Raw genomic sequence first — 27,760 nt, forward strand, 5'->3', positions numbered from 1 at the left:
CTATTACTTTATTATAACAAACTACCTTACATGCAGTGCCATGAAAACAACATGATTTTATCATTTCGATTTCTGTAGAACAGAAGTCTGGTGTGGTGTGGCTGTTTTCTCTGCTCATACTTCACCTGGCTGAAATTGAGGTGTCGACCAGAGTTACGGTTCTCATTTTGGGACTCTGAGTCTTCTTCTAAGCTCACTGTTTGTTGGTAGAATTAATTTCTTTTTCATGCTTTCTATTAAGTTACTTTTTTTTGAATTAGGAGAAAACACATGGTTATTTACTTTTAGTAGTTGAATACCTATGTTCTACAGGTACAAAGTTTGAGAACCAGTAGACTAGATTAATTTTAAGGTCCTTTTATTTATAATATTTTACTATTTGTTATCTATTTGGTCATCTTTCCACAACAAAATCCTAACCGTAACTGAAGTGGCGTAACAGCCTTTCAGTGGGACCCCTCCTATTAACAATGACAAATAGATATTTTTAAATGAAGAGTTAATCATTCATTTGCTTTACTGTATGTTAAAAATATTTTTTAATTTGTCAAATGCTACATGAACACTAGCTGTTATCATTATTAGTGTGTAAATTTTAGGGGAACTCAGTGTAGTCTATCAGTTCTCTTCCCTTTTCAGGGTTGTGCCTGTTTCTGAAATCATAAACTGCAATGACAGAGATGTCAGTAATTATAACAGCCTGTTCCGTAAGTGTGTTCTGTGGAACTCCAGCCCTGCAGAGAATTTTTCTGAGCCAAGTACTCCATGATAACCAACTTGGGGAAATATTACATTTCATATTTCTACTCTTCCCTTTGCTCCTATGGAAAGTCATAGCACACATGAACATTTGAAAAGTTTTCAGTAAGGAATTTGGTTGAATTACTAGACCAAGTTTTCCCTGGCCATGGAACAAGCATGCTGTAGGCACAGCTGATTTATGTATCTCTGTCCCTCCATCAATCATATTAAGCAGAGTTGAGTTGGTCATATAAAACTTGGGTGATGACCAGTAACCTGAAAGGGTAAATCTAGGATCTAGAACAAATCATCTAACTTGTCTAGGATGCTAGTTCCTCCTCGGTAAAATGAGTATGGAGGATTAATTATGCTTTAAAGTCTCAGCTGTAACATTATGGGATTCTGTCACTTACTTTATTATAGAAGTATAAGGAAAAATTTCTCAACACAGCTTTGCCAAAAATATATTATAACAAAAACCATACCAAAACAAAAACTTAAAGTCATCTTCTGGGCCTCTGAGAAAGAATTGAATTGTGAGAATCCTTCCTCATGAAATGTGAAATAGTTCCATACCATAAACATGTGCATATATTGGCATATAGCTTATATCGATCTGTCTAAATGACAAGTTCAGGTATATGCTCCTATATATGAGACCTACAAGGTGGTGACAATGTGAAAGGGAAAGGGAGAAAAGAAGTTTGGCCGAACAGACACTGTCATGGTGGAAAGCAAGAAAATTAGATGTGTGAAAAGCAATCTGTTGAGAGCCTCGAAGGACTTGGGGCTATTAGGCAGCCCCCAGTAGTTCCTGAGTATAGAGATAACATCATGAAAGGTGTAGTTTAGATGAATTTTTTAGGCTGAGGTACATAGGATAGATCAGAAAAGAGGATTGCTGCAAAGACCAGCACTGAGGCCCTGGTAGCAACTTAATGGGCAGAGGTGCACTGTGCCAGCTAATGACTAGAACCATGAAGAGGAAGAGTCGTTGAAACATGATGACTCATGAGCTCTACTGGGAGAGAAGGAAGAACCAGTGGTAACTCAAGTGTGGAGACCTCAGAAGAGGAAGTAATACCATTGGTGGTGACAGGGAAGGTATGCATAAGTAGTGATTTAGAGGTTAAATGATGTTATTCCAAAGGTATGTTGAGATCTAGAGGAGTAGCAAGGCAGCCCAGTGTAGCTGGCCAGTAAGCAGAGCAGGCGAGTACACTGGGAAGTATGACTAAGAAAATAATAACTCTGTTGCTTTGCTTATCAGGAATATTTGTATCACGCACTAATCTTATTTACTTATGTACTATTGTACTGGTGAGGTAACTTTGTATTCCATTTAACACATCCTCTACCTTGTGAGGGTGAGTTTATCACAGTGCTTCAAAACATTTGACATTTATACTACTTTTTAAATTAAATTTAATGGGGTGACATTGGTCAACAAAATTATATAGGTTTCAAGTACAATTCAATAATATGTCAAATGTATATTGCATTGTGTTCACCACCCAAAGTTAAACCTCGCCTGTCACCATATATTTGACCCTCTTTACCCTTATCTGTGTCCCATCCCCCCCCCCTTTTCCTCTGGTAACCACTAAACTGTTGTCTGTGTCTATGAGTTTTTGTTTGTCTAGTTTGTTGCTTTCAGTTTTATATCCCACATATGAGTGAAATCACATGGTTCTTAACTTTTTCTGTCTGACTTATTTCACCTAGCATCTCACGGTTGTTGTTTTTTTTTAAATTTATTGGGCGACACTGGTTAATAAAATCATAGGTTTTAAGTATACTATTCTATAACACATTCTCTGTACATTGCACTGTGTGTTCATCATTCAAGGAAATATACTTCTTTTTGAGCTTCATTTTATTTCTTTATGTTTTAGTGAATATAGTGAGTGATCTCTGTTTCAACTCCAGTACTGGACATTCTTTTCCTGCTCCTGATGGCTTGTTTGTTTGTTTGCTTCTATCGTGGCTTTTGAAGACACGCCTGTGTTTAGTTAAATTGGTTACAGTATTACATTACATCAAGTTATAGTGTAAGTGTTATTCATATTTTTTTGTTTACTTTTATAAAATAAAAAGGCTACTAAAAGCAACATCCATATGAGCACTTTAATTTTCATGATTTTAATGGCATATATTATGTAGGTCAGAGCTCAGGTGGTGTGAGAGGCAGAGTGGCTTTGAAATGAAGGCTTACTACATGCCTGGTCTTAGTCAAGTTACTTTCCCTCTCTAAGCTTCAGCTTTCTCAGCTGTGAAATAGAGATGATCATGCTACTTATTTCCTAATGTGGTTGTAAGATTTGAGTGAGTTGATACGTATAAAGGTTTACCTCAGTTCCTGGCACCTAGTAAGTACTCAACAAATAGGGACTATTTTTTATTATTATTATTATTATTATTATTATTATTATTATTGTTGTTGTTGTTGTTAGCATTGGAACTATATGAGGTCTATAGCTGATAGAACTGGTTAGAAATTTTAATTATATAAAAAAAGAATAAAGACATAAAAATAAAGAAGAATATGGGAAATAGGATTAGCTTGATTTAAATGTCTGTTTCTTAGTTTTGTGAGCTTGGCAAGACTTTACTTCCCTGTGCTTTGAAGAAACGAGTGCTCTTGTGGCTTGCCTTACAAGAAAATTACAAGGATTAGTGCACTTATATTGAACTTCTGGACTCTCTGATTGCAAAGTAGGAAATATTTTTTGCAGCTGTGAAGCATTAATGTTAGCATGAACCCAGGCACAATTACTGGACTTAGATTTTTTTTTTCTTCCCTTTTTTTAACTTTTATGAAAACTTTCTGTGTTTCTTGATTGTGAGACTAAGGAAATAGCAGAGAACATGCCTCAAGGGTTCAGGGAGGAGGAAGCCTCAGGACAAGGGCACTGGATTCTCAGCATGGCAAGTTTCAAGCAAAACCCGTTTTACTTTTTTCTGGTCTGAGAAAACTTTCTGCGAGACACGTTTCCCACTGAGACAAGCTGGAGAAACCAGTTGTGTAGGAATCTTATTACAGGTTGTAGTGAAAAATGAAGTTCCTTTACTGGAGATCAAAAGATCAACTTAAACAGGTGCTCTCTAACTGGTGGTTCTCCAGGAGTTCATGGAAATGAGAAAGACCATAGCAAACCAACACCAGGTATCTGTGGATGAGGATTGAAATGTTGTACTAAAAATGTGGCCCTTAAGTAAGGTACCCAAGACAAATGAAAAGCAGTGATCAATATCACACAAAACAGTAGCTGGATTCCTTATGATGGGCATGATGCCATTAGCAAAAGAGAAATTGCTTTTTATACTTATGTGATCAAGAAATTATCCCCCAGGATTTTCTGTCTATATTTTGTTCAGGCAAGTAAGTAAATGAAAATTTGATCAATGGTCTCTAAATTGAAGCACAATGAAAGCTCAAGTACAAAAGTTAGGTTTTGTTTTTGTTTTTGTTTTTGTTTTTGCGTATCTCCAAGGATGCCATTTGGAGGGCTCATGTGAGGAGCCAGGGAAGTCACGGAGAGCAAAAATTCTTGAGCCAGACTGACTGCAGTTGAATCCAGGCTCCACCTCTTCATAGCTGTGTGCCTTCAGGCAAATTTCTCGACTTCTCTTCTTTGTGTCTCAGTTCCTTCATCTTTAAAATGGCAGGATAGCAGTATCTACCTCAGAGTTGTAAGAATGAAGAGTTAATAAATATATAATGTTAAGAATAGTACCGGAGATGTAGAATAAGCAATAAGTATGGCTTAGTTTTTATTATTGTAACAACTTGGTGGCTGAGATTGTGAGTTATGAACTCAAGTGCCCTGAGTTTGTGTCCCAGCTCTCCTACTTGTGAGCTAACCTTAAGTTACTTAACTTCTCATAGTCTATATTTGTTAAATGATTATATGAATAGTACCTACTTTATAGGACAGATGTGACAATTAAATTTACTAAGCATTTTATAATTCATGTAGTGTCTGGCACATAGTAAAAACACTCGGTAAGTATTAGCTATTGGTTTCTTGATTTTTTCTTGTCTTTGCATTTCAAAGACATTTTTAGCCCTCAAACAGAAAATCGGAAAATCCGAGGGTGATCGCTACAGGGGCTTCACTCCACCTTCCACTGCTGGAAGATCATTTCCAGATTTTATTCTGGCCCCTGAACAACATGGTCAGTTGTCTTTCTGAATTCACTTTCCAGACCACAGCACTCTGTAGCCAATCTTGGCAACACATCAGGTTCCAGGAAAGTACATGAGTCATCACAGGACTCTGGACTCCGTACTTCTGAACTTCATGAGAACGTGTGGTTCTGTTAACATATCTTCTAAGTAGCCCTCTCCTCTGATGTTCTCACTTCCTTTTGTCTACTCATGGAAAGGAAGCACCCCCTTCCACTGCTTTCTCGTCCCTGGTTTCACACTCACCACTTCATGCCCCCTCCTACTGCTACCTTCAGCTCAATCCCAAAAAAAGATATTCAAGTCTTTCTCACCTGGACTTTTTCCCCACCTGCTTCCTTCCTGCTGCCTTTTTCTCCTGCTCTCTTCAGAACATCCGCTCTGCTGTGAGGAGACCCCGTATCTCTGCTTTATTCACCACTCTCCTTCCTGTCCTTCCTTTACCACAATTTCATTCTTAGCCGAAGATACCACATACTCTGCGGTCTTCAGCAGAAGTGAGGTGAAAGCCTCACTTCTTGGTGGGGGAGTAGGAGATTCGGCTTTCTCTTTGCTCTGTGCTGGGTGGGAGTGGACAGACACTGAACTGCCACCGTCTCCCCAACTCTCACAGGAAATTCATGTCATCTGTCCCAGGTACTTGCCACATCCCATTTCCATAATTCCAGGCTGAACATCCAGAACAAACCCTGGCACACAGTAGGCATTCTTCTAATATGTATTGAGTGAACTGAAAGAATGAATGAATAAGTGAGTGATTCTTCCTGAGGAGTTTTATCAGCTGACACATTTTTACTACCCTAAACACATTTACTTATCATTTTTTGTTTATTCACTTAATAGATAGTTATAGAGCTGTTAGAGGTGGTTCAGCACTGGGGGTACAGTGGTGAACAAGATGTGGTCTTCTCTTTTTCTTAGACATGCCATTTACTAAGAGGAAGACAAATTTCTTAAGTAAGTTAATTTGAGTCGTAATAAATATTTGAAGAAAAAGGGGTGGCTTCTAGGGGGCCTAAACCAGTAAGGAATGGGGTGGTAAGTGAGGGCTTTGGTAAGGAAGTGAGGTTCGATTGTGTACCAGGAGGGGGACTAGTAATTGCTTAGGTCAATTGCTTAGGTGGGAGGAGGTGGAGGAAAGGATATTCAAGGCAGAGTGAGCAGCGTGAGCAAAGGCCCCGAAGAGGGAAGGAGTGCAGCACATGTTGAAGGTGCCAAAGGAAGACCAGAGACGCAGAAGCAGGAGCAGGGTAGTAGCTGAGGATTGTGAGGATGTAGGCCAGGGCCGGGCTGGGGGACTTCAGCAGTCATTTTTATGGCCCATATTTCTTAACATCATGGCCATCAACTCTGTGCAAGGGCATCTTTGCCCTGCTTGTTTCTACACATTGTACATTTTTATGCCTATAAAAACTTTTTGTGCCTAGCCTCCAACTCAGAGGGATCACAATGACCAGACCCAGAGGAATTAGTCATGGTAAGCCAGGCTACCGTAACGACTAAGAGCATGAACCTTGCAACTAATCAGGCAGAACCGTGCTTCAGATCCCAGCTTCTTCACCTAACTGGATGACCTTGGGCAACTCAGTTAACCTCTGAGCTTCCATTCATTCATTCAAAAATGAAGATGATGATAATCTTTACCATGTGGATTTGGTAAAGATTAAATAAACAAATGCAGTAAAAGCACTGAGCACAGAACGTGGGTCATATTAATTGCTCATTACAGAGATGTGGGTGTAGAAGGTTGAGGAGTGTTTAGAGCCCCTGTGCAGAGGGAAGCAGTAACCCAGCCCCTTTTCTACTGCTTCTTTACCTTTCTCAGCAGAACCCTGAACAATAACTGGTGAGGAGTCAATGTTTTTGGTGTTTTGTTCTGCAATTGCTTTCTTAGAATATGACCCAAAGACTTTCTTCTCATTCCCTGTTCTCCTCTCAAGAGCATTTGATATCCATATTTGGTCCTGGCCTATGCTTCTCGTTCAGCATTCTTAAGGAAATTATCTGTTCTTAGATCATGTACTAGCTTGTTCTAACTGTCACTCCCCTTGTTTATATTTCCCACCCTAGCTGCTCAGTCAGACCCCACCTCTACCTGTCCTGGGTTCTGGACCCTTGTCTGCCCTGATCATTGAGATATCTGATTATCTTTGTTTCAACTGTTCCATTAATCTGGTTCTAGACTTCTTTAATTGCACAGGATAGGCAATACTATGCATTTTTTTCTCCCCTTCTGACCTACTAGCTCTGGAGCCAAGGCTCGCCTGTGACACCTGCCATCTGGGAAAACTTAAACCTGGTTTTCCAGTCCTAGACCAGACTCATGCCCAGCCTTCTGTTGGCCTTTCTCCCTTATGTATAAAACCTCATGCTGTTGCTGCCTTTATTTCTTTGTGAATGAGAGACATGACCTTTGGATTCATATCACCAGTTCTAGTTCAGCATACCGAAAACAGAATTCACCTCTATCTGCCTCATTCTTTCTGTACTTTGGTCAGGTTGCAGACAGAGTATTTCATCATACTTGCATGCTCCATTAAATTATGAAATCTCGGAAGACAGCAATTTTCCTTAATTATCTCTGTGTTCCCAGCATTTAGTTCAGGTTCTGGAAAACAAAAGAAGACCTTTAATTAATGATTTTTCAAAATTAATTGGAAATTGTCACCTTACCAGAAAAGCTAGGGTCCATTGGGGAGGAATGGGACCATTGGCTACTAGAGGACAGCAAGGGCCTTGGAACAATTCCACAGATAGTATTGTTAGCTTTAAATTATTTGGGAGGAGGTTTCATGGTTAGCTGATAGTGTTGGTGACATGGCCTCCCTCTCTGCTTGGAGAGGACTTTCTAGTTACTAGTATAACACAAAATTCAGTGTATCAATGTTCACAGCCTTTCCCCCTCTTCTAGCCTGTGAAAGATAAGTGTGTATTCATTTTTTCCATGTTCCATTTTCTCTCAGGTAGTATTCAGTCTGGCTGAGAGAGAAGCTAAGTTTTTCTATAGGCTAATGGACACCCAGAGGGAAGGAGGAGAATGGAAATCACAAAGATCTGCGTTGAGAGAAAGAGAACTTGAGGGAGGTTATTTTGCAGAGAGAGCTTTGCAACTGCTGAATGGTGGAAAGGAATTCGAGAGGAAAGGGAGGGATGAATGGGCTTCTCTGATGTTCTTTGAGAAAAGGAAATAAAAGATTTGACTTGGGAATAAATTTTCTCAATATTTTTTATTGCTCTACCCTTTTCCTGACACATGGAAAGTTCTCGATAAATATTTGTTAATTTCTTAAATATTCCTTAAATACTAGAACTGTATCTTCAACAAATGATGCTACCCAGACTGTAGGCCCTGTATTCATTGCAGTCACAGTCTTATGGGGCTAGGAACACAATCTTTGGACACCATGAGTCTTGTAATGGTGGGGTGTTATGGAGGAGCAGGGGAACATGTACCAACCCACCCCTAACTTCACAGTAAAATAACCATGCCCTTGTGCTCAAAGCTAGTTCAGGACCAAGGACAGCATCCATTGGCCGCTCCCCATCAGGCTTTGTGCTGCTACTTCCATGCTTGTGTGCGTGTTCAACATCCTGTGACTTCCAAGCATTGCTTGAGAGAGATGACAGAACTAAGCCTCATATGACACACAGAGTCTCCATCTTTTATCTTGGCTTCACAAAACAGTCTTGAAATGGTCCTCGTCATCATTTTCTACCCCACGTTCCACTATGGTGGTTCCAAACCTACATCACTCTAGCCCCTCAGATCTTTGCCTGTCCTTTCCGTCACAGTATATGACTCTGTCTCCTACTTCCACGAGAAATTGAAGTTACGAAGTAAGAATTTCTTTAACTTCCTTACACTCACTTTGCTTTGTCCACTCGCAAAAGAAGAGGTGTCCTTTGGCCTTTGCAAAACAAATTTCTCTACCTTTCCTTTTGATTTACCAGATCTTGTTCCATCAGCTCTCCTCCCCACTCCTCCGGATCTCTACTGGATCCTGGCTGACATACTGATCAAATGTTCTGGATAACTGTGAAGTCCCCTCATACTCACATAGAGTTCTTATTTAAAAAATATAGGTTTAGGGACCCTTTTCCAGGCCTACTGAATTAGTCTTTGAGGGTAAGGTCCTGGAATCTATATTTGTAACAAATATTCCTGGATTGGGAAGTACTTTTCTAAGCTCTGCTTTTATTCTTGCTGCCCCCAAACCATCTTCCAACCAGGAGCCAGAAAGCCCTCTCTGAAATGCAAATCTGCTCATATCATTCACTGTTAAAGCTCCTTGAGAGTTTTTTTTTTTTTTAATATAAGTCAGGGTCTAGGCAAGATGCACACGACATTCTCAAAATGAGTAACTTGAAGAGAGTTTAATGAAGGTGTGGCAAAGAGTGGGATCTAAATGAGGGCTAGTGCAGCACCCCAGGGTTAGCAGCAGGGGCCCTGAAAGGGTAAGGGGAGGAAGTGGTTACTAGTCCAGAGAGAGAGAGAGGGCTGCCTGACCTGATCAGTAATTAGTGGAAAGATGCATCTAACCTGCTAAAAAGAAGGGAGAAAGGAAAGAAATATTCCTCCTCTCTCTTCTTCTGAATTCTTACCAGTACTCCCCATTGGGTGAGGGAAAAGGAGCTGGCGGCTCAGTATATATTGGTCAGCCTCCAGGGCATGGAGCATGGTGGAGAAGGGAAGACAGTGGGATTTGAGGAAGATGAGAGGGGTAGGGCACACAAATAGAAGTTATAGAGCATGGGTATCTAACCAGAGTTCATAGGATAGGGGCCAAGCCCTCATGATGTCCACTTCCATCAAGTTGTATCCTCCTGCCTTCCGTTCTACCCTGCAGCCTATGTAGGTTGTGCAGGCTCTAGGCCGTTCCTTTACTCCATGCTTTTGCTCATGTAACTTTTTTTTTTTTTTTGGTCTAGAATGCTCACTCTGTTCTTGTCCACTTAACAACTGCCAAACTTTTTGCAAAACTAACCTGAAGTGACACCATCTTTTTGAAGCCTTTCTTAAGCCTCCTCACTGAGTAGAATTGGCCACGTCTTCCTTTTTGCTCCTATAATGTCCCACACTTATTATATCATCATGACCATAATTAACATATATGGACTGCTTACTGTGTGCCGGGCTTGAGAAGTTTGCATGTGTTAACTAATTCAATCCTCAGAGCAAATTTATTATCCCCATTTTACAGATGAGTAAACTGAGGCATGGTGTGGTTAAGTAAATTGCGCTAAGTCACCCAGATAATAATTGATAGAGCCAGGATTTGAAGCCAAGCAGTCTGGCTCTAACTGTTAACCACTCTGCCATAGAGCCTCATGGTACCAGTACCACTTGACTGTATTAATTTATTTACCTGTCTGTCTCTACTAAGCCATAAACTCACGAATGATAGGATGATGTTTTATTTATCTTTACTATCCCCTTGCCTAACTCCAGTGCTTAGCAGAAAGCTTGACAAATAGGAGATATTTAATAGATGATGAAAGAAAGGACCAAATGATAAGTGGAGGAAAAGGAATCTTTTCAAACATCCTCTCTTTAAAATTGAGAAGAGTGCAACTCAGAGAAGCTAAATAACTTTCACTGTTATAACCTATGCTATAATTTCAATTCAGGTGTACATGACTATAGAGCCCATCCTATTAGGTTGCTTTTGAGAGGAATACAAATCTTTAATGCTATACAGTTGTCCCAGATAAACACATGGCAAACCACCTGGTTCATTTAATGGAACTGGCATAACTCAGATAGCTCAGTGGAGATTGAAGACAATTTGAGGTCAAGTCCCAAGGCAGAAACTCTGCTGAGGAATAGTAAACTAGCGCTGCAGGTGGATGTAGGGATATGGGACAGGGAGAAAGTTCTAGGTCAGAATTTAAGGTAATATCCAAAAAGTTGGAATTTAAGAACGACAGTTGTGGAAGCACGGGATGGGCATCTGACCCAATCCTGCCTTCTTTTGAAGCCATGACTTGAGTAAACAGACAGAAGGGGTGGCCATGATTTAAGGGGTGTGTCTTCCAAGGAGTGAGGTGAGGTTTGACCAAAGCCAGAGCCATAGGGGTAGCTCTCAGGAGGCTCCAGTTCCACAAGAGGTACTAAAATAGTACTAGAATATATTGAAAATAACGTGCCAGTCAATTCAGCTTTCCATAGTCAATTCCTGAAATGATGAGGAAACGAAAAGTCTGTCCTTACTCATGGAAGTTTCCTTCCAGCAAGTAAAAGCCTTTTTAAAGAATGTGCACCAGTGTTGGCCATTCCAAGAACTGAATGAGTATGCAGGCTCTAACTGCAGCCACAGGCGTCAGCACCAACCCAGCCAAAGGCTAGCTGTCATTGGCAGGTACCAGCAGCCAGTTCTGAAACTGAATAATGTGTGGCACAATACTGACTTATTATCTAAATTTCAAACAGTTAAGATGTCTGGCTTAGAAAAAAAATACATGTCATCAGTGTAATAAATCTTTTTTTTTTTAACATAAAGAATGAGGTACACATTTTCTTATTAATAGAGGATCAGTTTTTATCCTTGCTCCAACAAATAAATGTTGAGCAAATATGTTAAGAACATCGGCGTAAGGGGTGCCCAAATATCTGATATTCTTCTGAACCCACACCCTCTGTTAATGGCTTCATCCTAAAGAGGAAGAGTGTAACTTAGCTCCCTTCACCAGGAATGTTGATCCCCAGGTCAGGCCAGTTTGTTCTCTCTCTAGTGCCTCTCAGTCTGCCCCTTCCCTCCCTTGCCTTTATCTCAGTCCAGGCTGTAATTGCCCAATTACTAGGTCAGTTGCCTCCAAGACATTCTAACAGGTTACTCCTTGGCATGGAGATATGCTTGTTTTGAGCAAAAATTCCAAGCCTTTCCACAATCCAGTGCCCCTACATATTAAACCTTTTCCCTTACTATTTCTGCTCTTCTGTTTAATTGGGAAAGTCTCCACCTAATTGGTCAACATTGACAGAAAATCTGGGCTTGCTGTTGGTTCTCTGCCTTCAGAAACTATCTCTTCAATTCCTACTATCCCCTAGCACCCCAGCCTCAATTTCTTCATCTCACTTTTCTTCAAATCATACCCATTTTTAGGACCTTGTCTATAAAGCTTTCTTTGAGGATACTGCCAAAGTTAATCCTTTCCTCCTGACATGACCTTGTACATGCTGTATGGCAGGCGCTGAGCTGAACACTTTGCACTCATTAGCACATTTAATCTTGCCAACCAATCTAGGAGAAGACATTACTATTCTCATTTCAGAGATGAACAAAGTGAAATTTAGGGAAGCTTAGCAGCTTGCTCAGTATCAGGTAGCTAGTAAATGCTGGAGCTGGGTGGGATTCAAGCTCTGATCTTACACTTACTGTCAGCTCTGAGAAATTAACACCTCTTCTCTCAGGGCAAGGCCTTTCAACTTGGGCGTGTCTTGTGCAGACTTCAAGGGCTGGAAGGGTCTTTGGTGCTGGCATTTTGTTTCCCTGCTTCTCTCACACCTTGAGGCCATCCTGGCTCAGATTCATTTTTTCTGTGCCAGTGGCACCACCTTGAGGATTGGCTGGTCCTCTTTCTCCCTAGCCTTCCATTTCACCTCAGCAGTCTTTCCTGTTGTACACGCACATTTTCTTAAACCTCCTTCCCTCTCTTTCAATTTCTCTTTCACTCCTTTTCCAGTTACCTCAAAAAGTCTCCTTCTTCGCCACCTCTTTGCTTCCCTTTCTCTTTGTAATCACTCTTATTTTTTTTTACCATCTCCTCTTTATATCAACTCTTATCTTCCTATTTACATCCCCTCTTTTACCCTTCTTTCTCTTTCACTTATTTCATTCCATCGAAGAGCCAGAAGATAGTACCTGGATGGTGGATTAAGAGAACTGTGCTCCAGGGTACTGTTTAGGGAGCTGTGAGTCAATCTGCCTGGATTTGGTTCCAGTTCTACCACTTTTTTTGTCTTAGACAAATGGCTGAATTCTCTCTTCCTCAATTTCTTCATCTATAAAATGGGCATGAGAGTAGATACTGAGGCTGAAATGCGGTCTTCCTTTAATGTTTTGCTATTGTTATCATTGTTTGATTTTAAATTGGAATGTGCTTGGCGGGAGCCCTTTCATTTCCATTTCTGCCACTTTTCCCCATTATCCATTTCACTTACTTGCTTGGCTCCTGGAGGTATTTGAATTTGTGATGGATACAGACCAAAGCTTAGAAACTACTCAGAATATCTCCATTAATTTCTGTATCCCAAATTTTTCACTTATTTCTTTAGTCTCCTACAAATAACCATTTTTCTCTCAAGCAACAACAGTGACACTTGTGTTATTTTTTCTTATATTTAATTTTTAGAATTGCAATAAGAGTTTTCTGTTTTCATTTCCTTGTTTAATGTCATCATTAAACAAGGGTTCAGTGAATGTCACCTGATGACATTAGGTGGCCCCCATCTTGGCGCTCTCCCCAGAAGCTGCCACTCTCCACACAGAAGCATTGGTGAGCAACTTGGAGGCTTATTGAGGAGAAGGTTGACCTCACCTTTCCGTCAGCAACAACTTGGACTCCTCTAGCATCTCCAAAGGCAAAGTCTCCTCTGCCAAGTGGTACCAGTTCTTTTTTTTCCCCTCCCTGCCCCCAGCCTCTTGACCCAAGTTCCCAAGCAGATCATCACAATTTATCTTTAAATGAACATTCTGGCAAATACATTTTCTTCCATGTCATTACTTTGGTAGGTTTTTATAGACTAGCTTAGGATACTAATCAACACCTATGCCTTTTCTGTGGATAAACATGTTCTGAATTCCAAATAACTATATTGTAAACTTGTAATTGACATGTCCAAAGTCATATGGAGCTCAGTGAGTACTAAAAATCATCAGGAATGGTTTCATGGAAATTGGGCCTTGAATTAGACCTGGAAGGATGTGTAGGAGTTCAGAGAGAGAGAGAGAGATTTCGGGTGCGGAAATGAAGATACAGAAGCAGAATTGGTATGGTACAGTGAAGAGAGGAGGAAACATGTTGGGAGAGTTTTTACTACTCAATAAATAGACACCAATTGATTTTTTTTCCCCTTTCCTCAACTTTCTTTCATTTTTAAGTCAAGGATGGCAATTTGGGCACATATGCAGCTGTTTACCCACTGTACCCATAGCAGACCTTACTAATCATCATCACACTTTTTTGGTGAGTTTAGGCATGGCCTCAAAATCCTTTATAATGAAACATCCCAAGTAATGAAACATCTAATCTACCAGGTGGTTAGAGTTGTCATACAATGCAAAATCCGTTAGCTATTTGTATTCTGGGTTTAGTCAGCCTGGTGATTTTGTCTCTAAATAGGAATGTATTATGACTAACTTTATTAAGTGAGAAATGTAAATATCCGCTTATAACAGCATTAATATTATTATTTCAATATAGTATGATACTGTCTTGCTAGGATATACATTTCATAGTGATGTACCAAAACTCTCTTCACTTTATATGATCTCGGCATTGATTTTTTAAAAATAATTTTTATACCAAGCGGATCAGCTATAATAATAGGTCTACTCCTCTCTTATCAAATAGACAGTTTACTCCTGGACAACATGGGTCTACAGATAAGGATTTCCATAAAAACAGTAGAATTTCAAGTGCTTGGGCCTCTGAAGTCCCTTCATTGTATCCCTTTTTCCCCTTCTCCCCACATTTATTCTTATCTTTCAAGAACCATCTTCCTGTGAGATCTTTGCTGAACTTCCATATCCACCATCAGAATTAGTCTCTCTCTCTTTTCAGCTCCTTAACACTTTATTTTTGTACCTTTAGCAGAATAGGTTGTTGGTCAGGAATGTGCCCACCCCTCCCACTGGACTTGGAACTCTTTGAGGGCCTCTGTGTGCCTTTCTTTCCTTTCCCTATCACCCAATGCATTGTAGGCACCAGATGCAGTAAATCATTTTAAAATACTAGGCTAATAGAATCATCATTTTATTTGAAGATATCCGTGTTCATGCCAATTTACCTGAGAAAACAAAATTGGTGTAAAATTAGCTGACAAACCCATAAATGTGGGTTTAGGGAGTCATTCATCTGGGAAGATTTAATACTTTTTCTATCGACTGAATTGCTGCATTTTGCTTTTTACAATAAACGCTCCCTAGGGTGAAGGCATTGGTATTGGTGTCTGACTATCTCAAGCTGAGCCTACCTCTTTTTGAGCTAAGGGAATGTATTTGGATCATATGACTAGAAGCATGCATGTCATGAGACAGTAGTGCTGGCATTTCTGTCATGACAACAGATGATATCCTCTTCCTAAGTGAAATGGGAAAAGCAGGGACTTGGAATAGACCTGCACCATGACATGGGAGAGGGAGTAACATTCAGAATGTGTCTCGATGTTCAAAGTTCCCTTCCTTTGGGCATCACCCTTTGCCTCAGTTTTCCATATGGGAAATGGGTGGAATTCAGTGGAATCACTGTGTAACAAAAACAGCGAGCACTCGTTTCCTATGAGTCAGGTACTGTGCTGAATACGTGAGTTCATCTTATCCTAACAACAGCCCTACAAAGTGGTATCATTAGGATCGCCCATTTACAGGAGAGGAAATGGCAGCTTGGAGAGGTTAACTGACTTGCTCAAGGTCGACTGCTAGTAAAGAAAAAAGTCTGTGACTTAAATCCAGGTCTTTCTGCCCACAGAGCCTGTTTTTTTTTTTTTTTTTTTCCTCTATGCTAAGCTGCTTCTGTCGGAGCTCTGGAGGGCCTCATAAAGAGCTAAATAAATAGCAGGGGTCAGGGATATCCTTATTAGAGAGAGTATGTTCAGTAAGAAGTTAATGAAACTAATATTGTGTATTTTCTTGAGAGCTCTCTCAGCCCATTGTAAAGACAGACACCATAAACTGTATAGTGTCGATTTGATCAATACCTCAATCTTTTGAATCCAATTAAGCTTATATTACAATTGCATAATTTCTGAGACTTTGGCCCATTACAATAGGAGTCCAGAGAACAAAGGGCTTCGTTAGGACTGGACGAAGGTCTGTATGAATTGAGTATTTGAAGGTCGTGCTGCCTTTTCTGAAATCCGCATTGTTGTCTTTTTTCCTACCAGTAGGTGGAAATAGAACTGAATCTTTCAGCACTTGCCCTTTCAGCTGAATCCTGGCAGGCTCCCTTCAATTTCTGCCTCAAAAGAAAAACCAAAAAAAAAAAAAAAAGCCCTCAGGAGAAGTTCAGAGTGTGCAGTTAAAGGATTGTTATTCTGTAGAATAGTTTTAGTCTGATGGTCAGATAGTGGTTTTAGCCTCTCACAAGGCCACGGTGCTGGAAGCAGCCGCTGGCAACCAGGAGTCTGCTGTGAGTCCTGCTGGACACCCACCTCTAGTGGGGGTTTTCTCCTGTCCTGACCACACAACCTTTTCCAAGACTTTTATTCCAAGTTTTAAACCTTTGTACATAAGGTCAAATTGTGTATCGTGATTTTATTTTTCAGAAACTGTTTCTGAAGTAAAAATTTACAAAATTGAAACAATGAGCAAGTGGGTAAAGTAGAAGAGGAAACTCTCTCACCGTGGTCCCTCCCCCCGTCTTCCCGAGGCATTCATTACTCTGTTGCACAGAGCTATCCAGACATTTTTCTAACATACACAGTTATACATCTCCATTTAAATAAAGCTGGCTTATGCAGTAAGTATTCTGCATTTTGCTTTTTCACTCATCAGTGTTTTAGGGCTGCCTATGTATGTGGTTAGCTATAGAATTTCCCAAATGGGGGCAATTCTGCCCCCAGCTGACACTTGGCAATGACTGTGTACACTTTTTATTGTCAGAACTAGGGTAGAGGGGTGGGGTGCTACTGGCATCTAGTGCTTAGAGGTCAGGGATGCTGCAAAACATCCTATAATGCATAGGACAGCCCCTCCTGTCAGTAATGCCAAGACTGAGAAACCCTTCTCTAAGAACCTCATTCTTTGTACTGTATGTATGGTTTTCTGTACTGTGGATTTCCCATCCTGTATTACTTACTCCATCTTCATACTGGGCAGTCATTTAAGACTGTTTCCAACCCTTTGCTATTAAAAGTGATGTTGCAATAAACATTGTTTTACAATGTTGTACACTGTTAGATTTTATTTCTGCAAGATAAAACACAAACAAAGTCTGAGTATAGGGACTTTCTTTAAAAGTTAAAGACCTTAAAGACTATTTTTAAGGTTTTCTAAAGTTCATAGCAAGCTCATTTGGTGGCAAAACCCGACTCGAACTGGCACGAGGCTAGTTATAGTCTTTATTTATTCCATTTAATGTGAATATTTAGATGTTTTGTGATTATGGAATGCTGCCTCAGTCTCTGTTACATAATATATAGTATAAGCACTTCACTGGTATTTTTAATCTGAAAAATTTCAAAGCCCTTTTAGCTTATTAATAAATATTGTACTGATGTGTAGCATGGAGTTTCTATAACCCTCATATGATGGAATGAACAAATACTGGTGACTTGGTTGATTTTGTTTTCGGCCTCTAAAACCATCCTTTTGAAGATGATTTTGTTGTATAAAATTTGTGTTACCAGGCCATAATTGTTGCCAGTGCCTTGCAGTTTTCCATGCAAATTAGCCTGTCAGAAAACATCAATCATGACGTTGAGACACATTTTTTGCCTCGATATTTATGAATATCATTTAAAATGTTAGCAATAGCTACAATTGAGTGCTTACTATGCTTCATGTTAGCAGGCATTACCAAGTCTAACTTTTACAGCAACATCTCTAGAAAGTGGGTTCTTTAGCTTCATATGTGCTTAAGGGAATGGGCTACAGCAAGTCAATGATTTGGGCACAGTAACATCTCTGGGAAGAGACAGAACCCAAGTCTTCAGTGGTATGTGCTGCATCCCTCCCCAGTATTATTCCAATTCACTCCCCGCCCCCCATGTGGACAGAGGTTTAATATTTCTATATTTGTGGCCATTAAAAAATTTTTGAGGAAAAAATATTAGTCCCAAGTTGCTTTTTCTCTCAAGGGTCTGCACTTGGACTTGAGGGCAAAGAGGTGAATGTCACTCAAGTCAAGTGGATATTTTCATCACAATGTTAAGAGAAAGTCTTTGGAGCAAATCTGAGGTCACACGCTCTCCCACCAGAACTCCAACACCCAGCATTGTTTGAAATGAGAAAATGTTAATGTCCTCCCTGGAGCCTGGATTTGATATGATATTAGGGGAAAGCTTTCAGCTATATTTATTTCTCTTGGTTTACTCCCAAGAAGATGTCAGTTTCCATTATGAAAACTGCAGGTGTAAAAAATATTATCTTCTGTTCTCTGCAGCAGAGCCAATCTAAGAACCCTCAGGAGAAATTCCTGCCGCAAGCCAACTGGAATTTCTGATTCCTGAAATTTTTGTGTGTGATCAGGTTAGGCTGAGGTGGCGTCCAAGAAGGATGCTTCTAGATTGTCTTTTTAGCTGCTGCTGACATGATCCACTTTGCTGGCTTCTGGTTCTAGGAGTTTCTGCAAAAGTCAATATGCAGGGAACTTTCCCATCCTCCTGAGCAGATTCCCATTCTTTAGTGCTCCTTTCCCACTCTCCTCCGCAGCTCAACCTACTTCCAAGTTTATAATCGATTTTACTTCAGTAAAAGGGAATATCAGGGTACGAACTATATACACACCAGTTAAGCACTCCTGTTATTTCTTTTCCTGTCCAGCTTTTATTCTTGTTTTTAGCTGTCTTTAAACTTTTTGCACATGATCCTTCACTCTGGGTAAGTTCTCTCTGGTTCTTTGGTCTTTAAGGAAGACATAGGTACACTCCTCTTAATCCCTCATTGCAGTGCCCTTCCTCACAGCACCCCAGAACCTTTCATAGTGGTTTCTAGGTTCTGCACTAACACCCGTCAGGCCCAGACTCCTTTCTGCCTCAGGGCCTTTGCACTGACTGGTCACTCTTCCTGGGACATACTCTTCTAACTACTAGCCTCTTTGTACCTGGCAGTTAACTTCAGTTTCTGTCCTCAGGAAAGCCTTCCCAGTCCTCCATACTGCTTTCTCTAACCAAGATCAGCCAATTTTTTGTGTAATTATTTCATAAGGCTGTCTCTCTGATAAGACTGGACATGCTCTTAGGCTAGATACCAGGTAAAATATTCTAGTGTAATAAAGTTTGTGCATTTGAGTGGACAAGCAAGGCCTGTACTACCCTGGATTTAGATGGTTCCTCTGCTTTTAGACTTTATTTTCTGGACCAGTATTTTCTCTAAATATGCATCATTCTTCATATCTCTCACCTGTTCCTTCCACTGCCCCCACCTGCTGGCCTTTGCCCTGTCTCTCTTTAGAGCATCCTGGTCTCCATTCTGGGCCCAGGCAGCCCTCTCAAAAACTGACTTATTAGGCACTCTTCAGTATCAACAGATTGTTTTAGATAGTTTCTTTGTTTTTGTTTATTTATTATGGATATTTCAAGCACATATGAAAGCACAGAGAAGCTTATGGCAAATAGCCATGTACCCATTGCCCAGAATTGCAAGTGTCAACATTTGTCATGTGTGCATCAGATTTTTTTAAGAAATAAAATGTTGCAGAGACCATTGTGGGTCCCATCTCTACTCTTTCCTCCTTCCTCAGAGATAACTCTTTCCTCCTTCCTCAGAGGTCAGTCATTGGAAAGTCTGTAAGTAGAAGAAAATAGAATATTTGACATTTTGGCTAGCCTTATGAATGGAAAATATTATCTCACTCTTGTTTTCATTTATATTTCCCTGATTACTAGTAAGGCTAAGCATTTGTGTGTGTGTTTATGGGCTACTTGGCCTGCTTCTGCAAATTGCCTCTTTATGTCTTTTACCACGTATCTGTTTGGTTGTTTTCTTAGTGGTTTATAAAATTCTCTGTTTAGTTGCATTATTCCTTTGCTTGTTAGATACGGTGCACATACCTTCTGCTAGCCCATAACTTATCTTTTGTCTTTGTTTGTGTTTTTATATGCTCTGTAGAAATTATAGATTTTAATACAATGAAATTAATATTTTCCTTTTCGATTTGTGCTTTTTATGTTTTAAGAAATTCTTCCCATCCTCAAAAAGTTTTAGCTGCTTTGCTTTTCACATTTCATATTTTTATTCATCTGAATTTATTTTTGAAATTAGGTAGAACTCTAATTTATTTTTACCAAACTGCACATATCGTTGGATATATTCCGTCCTTTTCTGCCTTTATAATTCTTGTTTGTTTTTCTTGTCTTATTATATCTCCTAGTACTTCTAGTGCAGTATTAAATAGATGTGTCCTCAGTCTTATGCTAAATCTCATTTAATTTGATTGCAATAATAATAATATAGGTATTATCTCTACATTATAGGTGAAGTAACTGAAACCTGGAGAACATAAATAACCTTTCCAGAATCACATAGCAAGTAAATAATAGTCAGAATTCGAATCCAAGTCTGAGCAACTTTAAAGTGGAACTGCTTATACTGCCTCTTGGTCATAAATGAGTTGAGACAAAGATATCTCCTTCCATCTTGCCTGTTCTTTCCCTAATCCTTTGTGTCTAACAAGGGAAGAAAATTTTATTGACGTGATGCCAGAAAAGCACTTCCAGTGCATCTCAACAAAACTGATAGACTTTGTTTAGTGAGACCTGCCAAAAGCATATTAAAGAAACTTAAGTATGAAATAGTTCTTATTCCGGATAATATAAGCATTCACTCAGGTAATAAAATCACATCTTGTTTGAATATCAGAATTAAGGAGTAGATATAATAAGTTAACATTCTTGGGAATATTAATAAGTAACTGAAATTTCCTTCCTTCCTTCCTTCCTTCCTTCTTTCCCCTTCCTTCCTTCCTTCTTTCCTTTTCTTCCTCTCCTCCTTCCTTCCTATGCTCTATCCATAAAAGATATGGAGCAACTTTTGAAGCTCCACCCAAACCGAGATAAAATAAGAAGATGGGAAAATCAGAGCAAGGAGAAAATAAATATGGCAAAATAAAAATAATTTTTGCCTTAGTGTCATTCACTAGAGTTTGACTACAACATAGCTTTATGCTTCCTAGCAACTGAAGCAAAGAAAACCTGTCCAGCTACACGATTCACAGTGGGCATGGCATCAAAATAGAATTGTTGCTAAGCTAATACATACACAGTGTTTCCTAATCCTTAGACAGAAAGGAACTTCTGCCAGGACTTTCATACAGGGACCCTGTATGATGATGTGGGCAGTGCTCACCAACATCTACTTGATAATAGAGAAGTAACCTCACCTGGACTCAGTTTCTCTACTCAACCCTGAGCTCCTTGAGAAGGCAGGCACCATATCTATCTTATTCTTCATTGTTTACCACAGCCCAGCACAGTGCCTGATGCATCATAAGTGCTAATAATGTAGTCTTTGAATGAATGAATATTATTTGTAACATCCATCAATAAAAGCCAATGGCTGGATATAAGATTAATATATGAAATCAGTTGTATTTCTTTATACTAGCAATGAATAATTTCAAAATGAAATTAAGAAAACAATTTCATTTATAAATAAAAAGATTAAAATACTTAGGAATAAATTTAATAAAAAAGATGCAAGACTTGTACACTGAAAACTACAGAACATACTTAAAAAGCCAATGGTGAAATGTTGAGCAAATTTATAAAAGCAATTTTATATGAACTATAAAATATTGATATTTTAGGTATGTGGTTCTATGATGATTGATTTGATCAAAGACTGTAATTTAAAACTTTAAGATGAATAATAGATGGGCCAAATGTATTTTTGACAATTCTTTATAATTATTACTTTTTTGCATCCAAGGTCCTGGTGAGAAGGGACAGCAGAGGATTAGAGTTTACATTCTTGGTCAAGAATACGAAGGGTAGATATTGCATGTTATCAATAAAAGGTACTGCTAGGAACTTAGATGAGCCCATAACATATGATGCCATAATTGCTTTGTGAATTGGAAAAGTGTTTATTAGGTAAAATAAAATCAGAATGTATGCAGAAAATGGGAAATTTCAAACATTTAAACATCTAATTCATATTAAAGCCCCTTGTATTACTAGTTTCAACCATTAATCTGTATTCTGATGTCTGCTCTAAAACATGTGTCTGTTGTCATTAACTAATTTTTATTGAGTCCCTAATCTGTGCCTGTGACTTTTCTAAACAACTTTACTCCCATTGTCTCATGTAATGCCCACATTCTCTAGAGTTATCATTCTTATTATCTCCTTTTACAGAAGAGGAAACTAGGGCTAGAAAAGTTAAGCTACTTGCCCAGGGTCGCACGTGAGCATGTGACAGTGCCAGAGACCAGACCCAGGCCTGGGAACTGTGCAGCCTGTGCACCTAACCACCCTGCCATATTGCTCCCACTTATTTCTTGCCTCCTGATAGCAAATCTCAGTTTCCTGTGATTGACTAGAAGTGATTTTTCCTATTAGATGTGGTGTATAGATGTACTTTGTGGGCTTCGTTTTGATGTTCTCAGAACACCACAATTAAGACCGTCTTTCCATAGAGTTTCCTAAAACTTCAAGACATTTGACAAGTGTTGGCCTCAGAAGTTTGCTGCGTAAACAGGGGGCTGGGTACAAGCATGTTGCCAGACTTTTCTCCTACTTTTCAAAGATTCTTGTTCTGTAAAGGTAACTGAGAGTTTATAGTTAAGATCATTGTCTCTTGAGTCAATCACTACAGCTCAAATCCTGGATTAATAATAGCACCTTCCTCATAGCAGTTGTTGGAAGGATTAAATGAAGCTATTACTTAGGGCACTTAGCACACCGTTTGGCATGTAGAGAGCTTTTAAGAATGGCAGCCACTAAACACACACAACCTTTTGAAACTGGGCCTGGAGTAATGCGTACATCTCAGCAACCAGCATACACACCCAATGGTGTAGAGCTGAAAGTGGCTTTGTGCTGTAGACTCCGAAGGCCACCTGGAAGTTCTCCAAGCCAGACTTAAACATTTCCAAATTTATTTTTAACCAAACTTAAAGCAGAGGGATTCCCACAGTGTGAAGGAGGCTGCCATTTCCCAAGGGGAGAGGAACCAAGGGAAGCTTCTTTTTATTAGTGGAAGAAATGAGGGAGAAGGTGAGAGTTCAGGGGGGCAGGGGAAGCGCTAGAATGGGGGCTCTGAGTCTGGGTCCAGGGCCAGCTGTCTTCTCAGCTCCCCAGGCACTCTTTTCTCCTTCTATAAAACCAGGGGGATGGACTACAGGCTCTTCCAGTGTTGACATTCTGTGAAACCATAACCCCTCCTTCAAACTACAGTTTAATGTGAGCCCTCAGCTGTTATGCAGGGGTTTGTAAGTCTGAGCCCTTGGAAAGATGTCTGTGTATCTTTTAGGCAAGTCATGGCGAAGGAACTGTCCTTTATGTTCCCCAGTGCCCTATATCCCAGCTTATAAATTCCTATTGAAATCTGGAGCCAGGGGAAAGTTTGTCTCTCGGCTTGATCCCTTACATTTTTTTCTGACTGGATGACATCTGTGATACCCCCTCGGCGTGTTTCTCTTATTACTCTATTTGCCAAGAAGCTCCGAGCTAAATGCACTGGTTAGCAATACTGGTTTCTCTCAGATGGCTTGGGTCTAAATCCTTCTTAGAACTGGATAATATTATTGTTTGATTTTGTGTGCTTTAATATAGAAACCACACCAAATCCTGTGACATTAAACAGGGTACAAATCATTCACACAGAATGACATAGGAAATAGATTCAGAAATATATGAATTTTCTTCCTCCTATCAGCTGGGTCTATCATCTCTGGGTCTTTCCCCGCTCCCAGGGAGTCTGAAATGACAACAACAACTGATATGTAGCCATGACCCACTCTGGACCTGACACTGTTCTAAGTCCTTCATATATATGCATTTGCTCATTCAACATTGTTTGGGGGTGAGGGGCTGGGGGAAGGTACTGTTATTGTCTTTATTTGAAGATGAGGAAAGTGAGGCACTGAAAGGTTAAGTAGCCAGACGAGGTCTCCTAGCAAATGAGAGAACACTCCCTTCTTTCACTAGTGGTGGACAGGCAGGCCTAGTGAATGACGTTCAACCCAAAAGAGTTCCTTTAGTCCTGGGAGCCCTAGTGGCAGAGGCATTGGCCCATCTCGGATTGGCTTGTTTTTATGGACAATTAGTAAGCCAGCCATAAACAAATACCAGGAATAAACACAAAGAGGAGAAAGGAAAAATTGATGACCACAGAAAACCGGAGAAACCTTTCTGGCTTCTGATTATCTCAAGATCTATTCTGAACATCAATGGGTCCTATTTATTTGGGGAACCCCTTGGAGTCTCAAAGATATCAACCCATTTTTTGAAATGTGTGTGGAGCCTGGCTGTGATTAGGGAATGGTTCCTGGGACAGCCCAGGTCCTCCTAGATCTGTCAGGAGGCCACTGGGGCTGTGGGGTTAGTAGGAGAGTTCTCCAATGTTGCCTTACTTCCGGAGCTGGCACTAAATGAAGAGCTGGTCAGCCCATTTGGCTACAAGCCCTAAGCAGATCTTGCATGGTGGCATAATTAGTGCCTTGCACTCGCTCCTCTTCACACCGAATGCAGGAACGGCCACAAGTAGGAACAGGATTGGAAACTGTCATGGCCAATCATGGCCAGCTGGCTACCCAGGGCCTGGCCTGGTATACAGACTGGGTATGTCGAGTCTTAATCTGGCAATGGGGCTCAGCTGAGAATGTGTTCACAGTCGACACCCAGATGTCTCAATGTGACCAAAGAATACGACAGTTTTTTAAAACAAAGGATCCAGAATTTTTACATTCAAAACTGTCAGTTAACAAATGATTGATTGAGCCTCCCCCTGTGCTAGGCCCTATGCCAGATGCTCGGGGCCTAGCTGAGCAGCAAGCTAATCTGGACCTGCAGATGATTCTGCGAGGCTTTGCCTCTGGGTGATCAAGTGCTGTGCTTGGGGAAGCCTTGTCTTTTAGAATCATTTCGGGTGGCTCTGCCTTTCATCTGGAGATGGTACCATTGCTCGAAAGACTTCCCTTTAGGAATTGTCTCCAGAGCTAGTCTGGGCCACACAGGAAAACCCTTCTCAGTATTTTATAGCTACACCTAGCTTGTAACCAAAAATGGTATCACCCGACTTGATGACCCACTTTATTCCCCAGACTTGGTTCTGATTGACTTGCCTGTGAGCCAAAATTATATCTAACCTCTAAGGATGGATAGTCACCACCATTGAGCATATTAGTAGTAAACTATATAATTTTGAAATAATTTCTCACTTGCCCAACTCCTGTCGTCTTTGATGCCTCTGTTGTAATACTTAGCCCAGTCTCCCTGGTAGCAGAATAATTCCCTTCTGGCTCCATCCCCTTCTGTAGGTTGGAAGCATTTGGAAGGTAGGACTGTATGTGTACCCTTGCAGTATCCAGCATGAAGCAGATGTACAAAAATGTATGTTTACTAAAATGGAATGTGCGGGCTCTGAAGGAGGTTTCAGAAGAGCTATTCCAGACCTGCCCTGAGTGGCAAGAGTGTTGGTGGAGCAGTGGGCAGTGTAGTGTAGATGGTATATGTGGGCTCTGGAATTGATCAGCGCTGGCCGTAACCCTCCTATCCCCTTGACCAGCTGTGTGGCTGACTCTATACAAATTATTCATTTCCTCTGAGCCTCTATTTTCACATCTGTGGAATGGGAATAATAATACTGCCTCTCGGGAACTTTTATAAGGACATGCCTAGTTCATAGTACATTAACTCAATAAATGGGAGTGATTATTTTATTATATTTCTTCCCTAGGGTTTCTGTACCAAAGCACTACAGACTGGGTGGTTATTATTATTATTATTATCATCATCATCATCATCATCATTATTTTTAGATCGGAGTTCATTCTTATTTGGATGCGTACATTCTGTTTTTTAAAAAATAGTATCTCACCTAGCATTCATGTCATTTAAAATCACGTCATAGAAATTTCATGCTGGAAGGAACCCTCGTGCCCATCTAAGTCTAACCTCCTAAATTTTACTGAGATCCAGAAAGGGAAGTAGATGGCTAAGGTCACACAACTGGTCGATGACCCAGATGGATCGGGCCAAACCTTCCCTTATATGGCATTTGATTCTTGTTCCTAGATTTAGAGGTTCCACCTTCCTTCTAAGGTCCTTGCAAGCTGGCCAAGAGCTCTGAGGCCTGGCGCTCCTGGGCAGCCACAGCCAAGGATTTGGTATATGCATTTGGGGAGTTACACCTTTATGTAGTAACACCTTTGTCACTTTGCAGAGTGCGAAGCATGCTTACATGGTTGTGTAGCTGGTGAAGCTGGCTGGAACCGTAGACTGGTGATTAAGGAGCACACCGGACAAGCCTAGTACCACTACGTAACCGGCTTACCACTGCTTAACCTCTCTGAGCTTTGCTTTCTTTATCAGTAGGAAAAGAACAACAGTAGTATCTACTCATAGGATGGTTGTGAGAGTTAAGTGAAGAATGCTTGTAAAGTGCTTAGCACAGTGCCTAGCACATGGTATGTACTTTTTAAAACATCACCTTATGATCAGTAACACATCCAAAAACAAATAGGCTACCTCTTGCATCTCCACCAGTCTCAAGCCAACCCCAATCAGTCACGAAACCTTAGCTAGTCCTTCTCCCAAGCAGGTGCTAGTGACAAACCCTTTCCCTTCCCGCAATCCTCTTCCCATGGAGCAGCATCATGGCCTCTTCCCATCCCACCCTAATCAGAGACCATAAGACCCTGAAATAATCAGTAGTAGATGCCCATCAGGAATGGTGTTGGGATCCCCTGGGCTTTCTTGTTCATCAAAAGTTATAGAAAGAAAGACAAATTTTTGGCTTAAGGAAACACTGCCTTTCCTGGGAGGTGCGTTTACTAGTACCTCGTAGCATATCAGGCTCCCATATCCCTGATTGGTGCCTTCTACCATTCTCCCCTAAATACCAGGTTCTTTGCCCACAGATACACTTTGGGTTCTGTTAGCTACCTTATTTTCTTTCAGTTAAAACTATAGGTAATTGATAAGTTCTGAATTTCTATTTGAAAACCGTGATATTCTTAATGAGACCAGAACAATCCAAATAACCCTAAATGTACAGAAGCCAGATTTAATAAAACCCAAGGGGATGAATTTATTTATTTATTTATTTTCATCTAGAAAAGTATTTCACAGAGGTTCTTGTGATGTCCTGACTCTGGACTAAGGCCCTCCTTTGGTTCTGGATATTACATCATTTCGTTTCAGCTAATGTAAACACTCATCACCCTGTATGTTGCAGGATTTTTCAGTATGGTTTGAGATTGGGCTCACTCAGTGATTTGTTGCAGTGATTAATTGTTTCAGAAGGAAGTGCAGCAGGAAGAGGCTTTGAGGGAATGGAAGAGGTGAGGCAGTTCCATGTGAGATTCTGCAAAGGGATTAAGATTTGGCACAGGACTTGATTTCTGTGCAGCCTCTGAGGCAGAGAGCCTCAGGAGAGGGAAGCAGGCTGTCAGCTGGGGCTTTGCACGCTCTCAGCCTGCCTTGAGGGTTGGTTGGTTCTTCCCTCTCTCTGCGGTACCCAATTTTACCTTCTTAAAGGATGGATGAGGATGCTGAAGGCTTAAAAAAGACAAGGTAAGAGTCCCATAGTCCAAGGAGTCCCCCAATGTTCTTAATGCATGGGATCCTGGGGACTGTTCCTTTACTTACATGACTGTGCAGTGTTAGCCAAGACACAATTCCTCTGAGACATTTCACAGAGAGGATCAGGGAAGTTTCCTTCCTAGTTAAGAAAGTCTCTAAAATGTTTTAGCCCAAAATACTTAACTATAGAGATGCAGTTTTTT

The 27,760-nt window shown here is 40.3% G+C and overlaps 1 protein-coding gene across 4 annotated transcripts in view; it reads left to right on the forward strand.

Moving 5' to 3' along the window:
* PLCE1 (phospholipase C epsilon 1) overlaps nt 1–27,760 on the forward strand; it is a 284,212-nt gene that overhangs the window by 61,201 nt on the left and 195,251 nt on the right. The window contains exon 1 of one of the 4 annotated variants that reach the window (XM_016164152.2): nt 21,503–27,548. The exons of the other annotated variants lie outside the window; for them this stretch is intronic. The gene's annotated coding sequence lies outside the window, so the exon portion shown is untranslated. Of the gene's footprint in view, nt 1–21,502; nt 27,549–27,760 lie in introns of those variants that run through there. 4 annotated transcript variants of the gene reach the window in all.

The sequence above is a fragment of the Rousettus aegyptiacus genome, unplaced genomic scaffold (assembly GCF_014176215.1).
Source record: "Rousettus aegyptiacus isolate mRouAeg1 unplaced genomic scaffold, mRouAeg1.p scaffold_m13_p_6, whole genome shotgun sequence".
NCBI classification, from domain to species: Eukaryota; Metazoa; Chordata; class Mammalia; order Chiroptera; family Pteropodidae; genus Rousettus; species Rousettus aegyptiacus.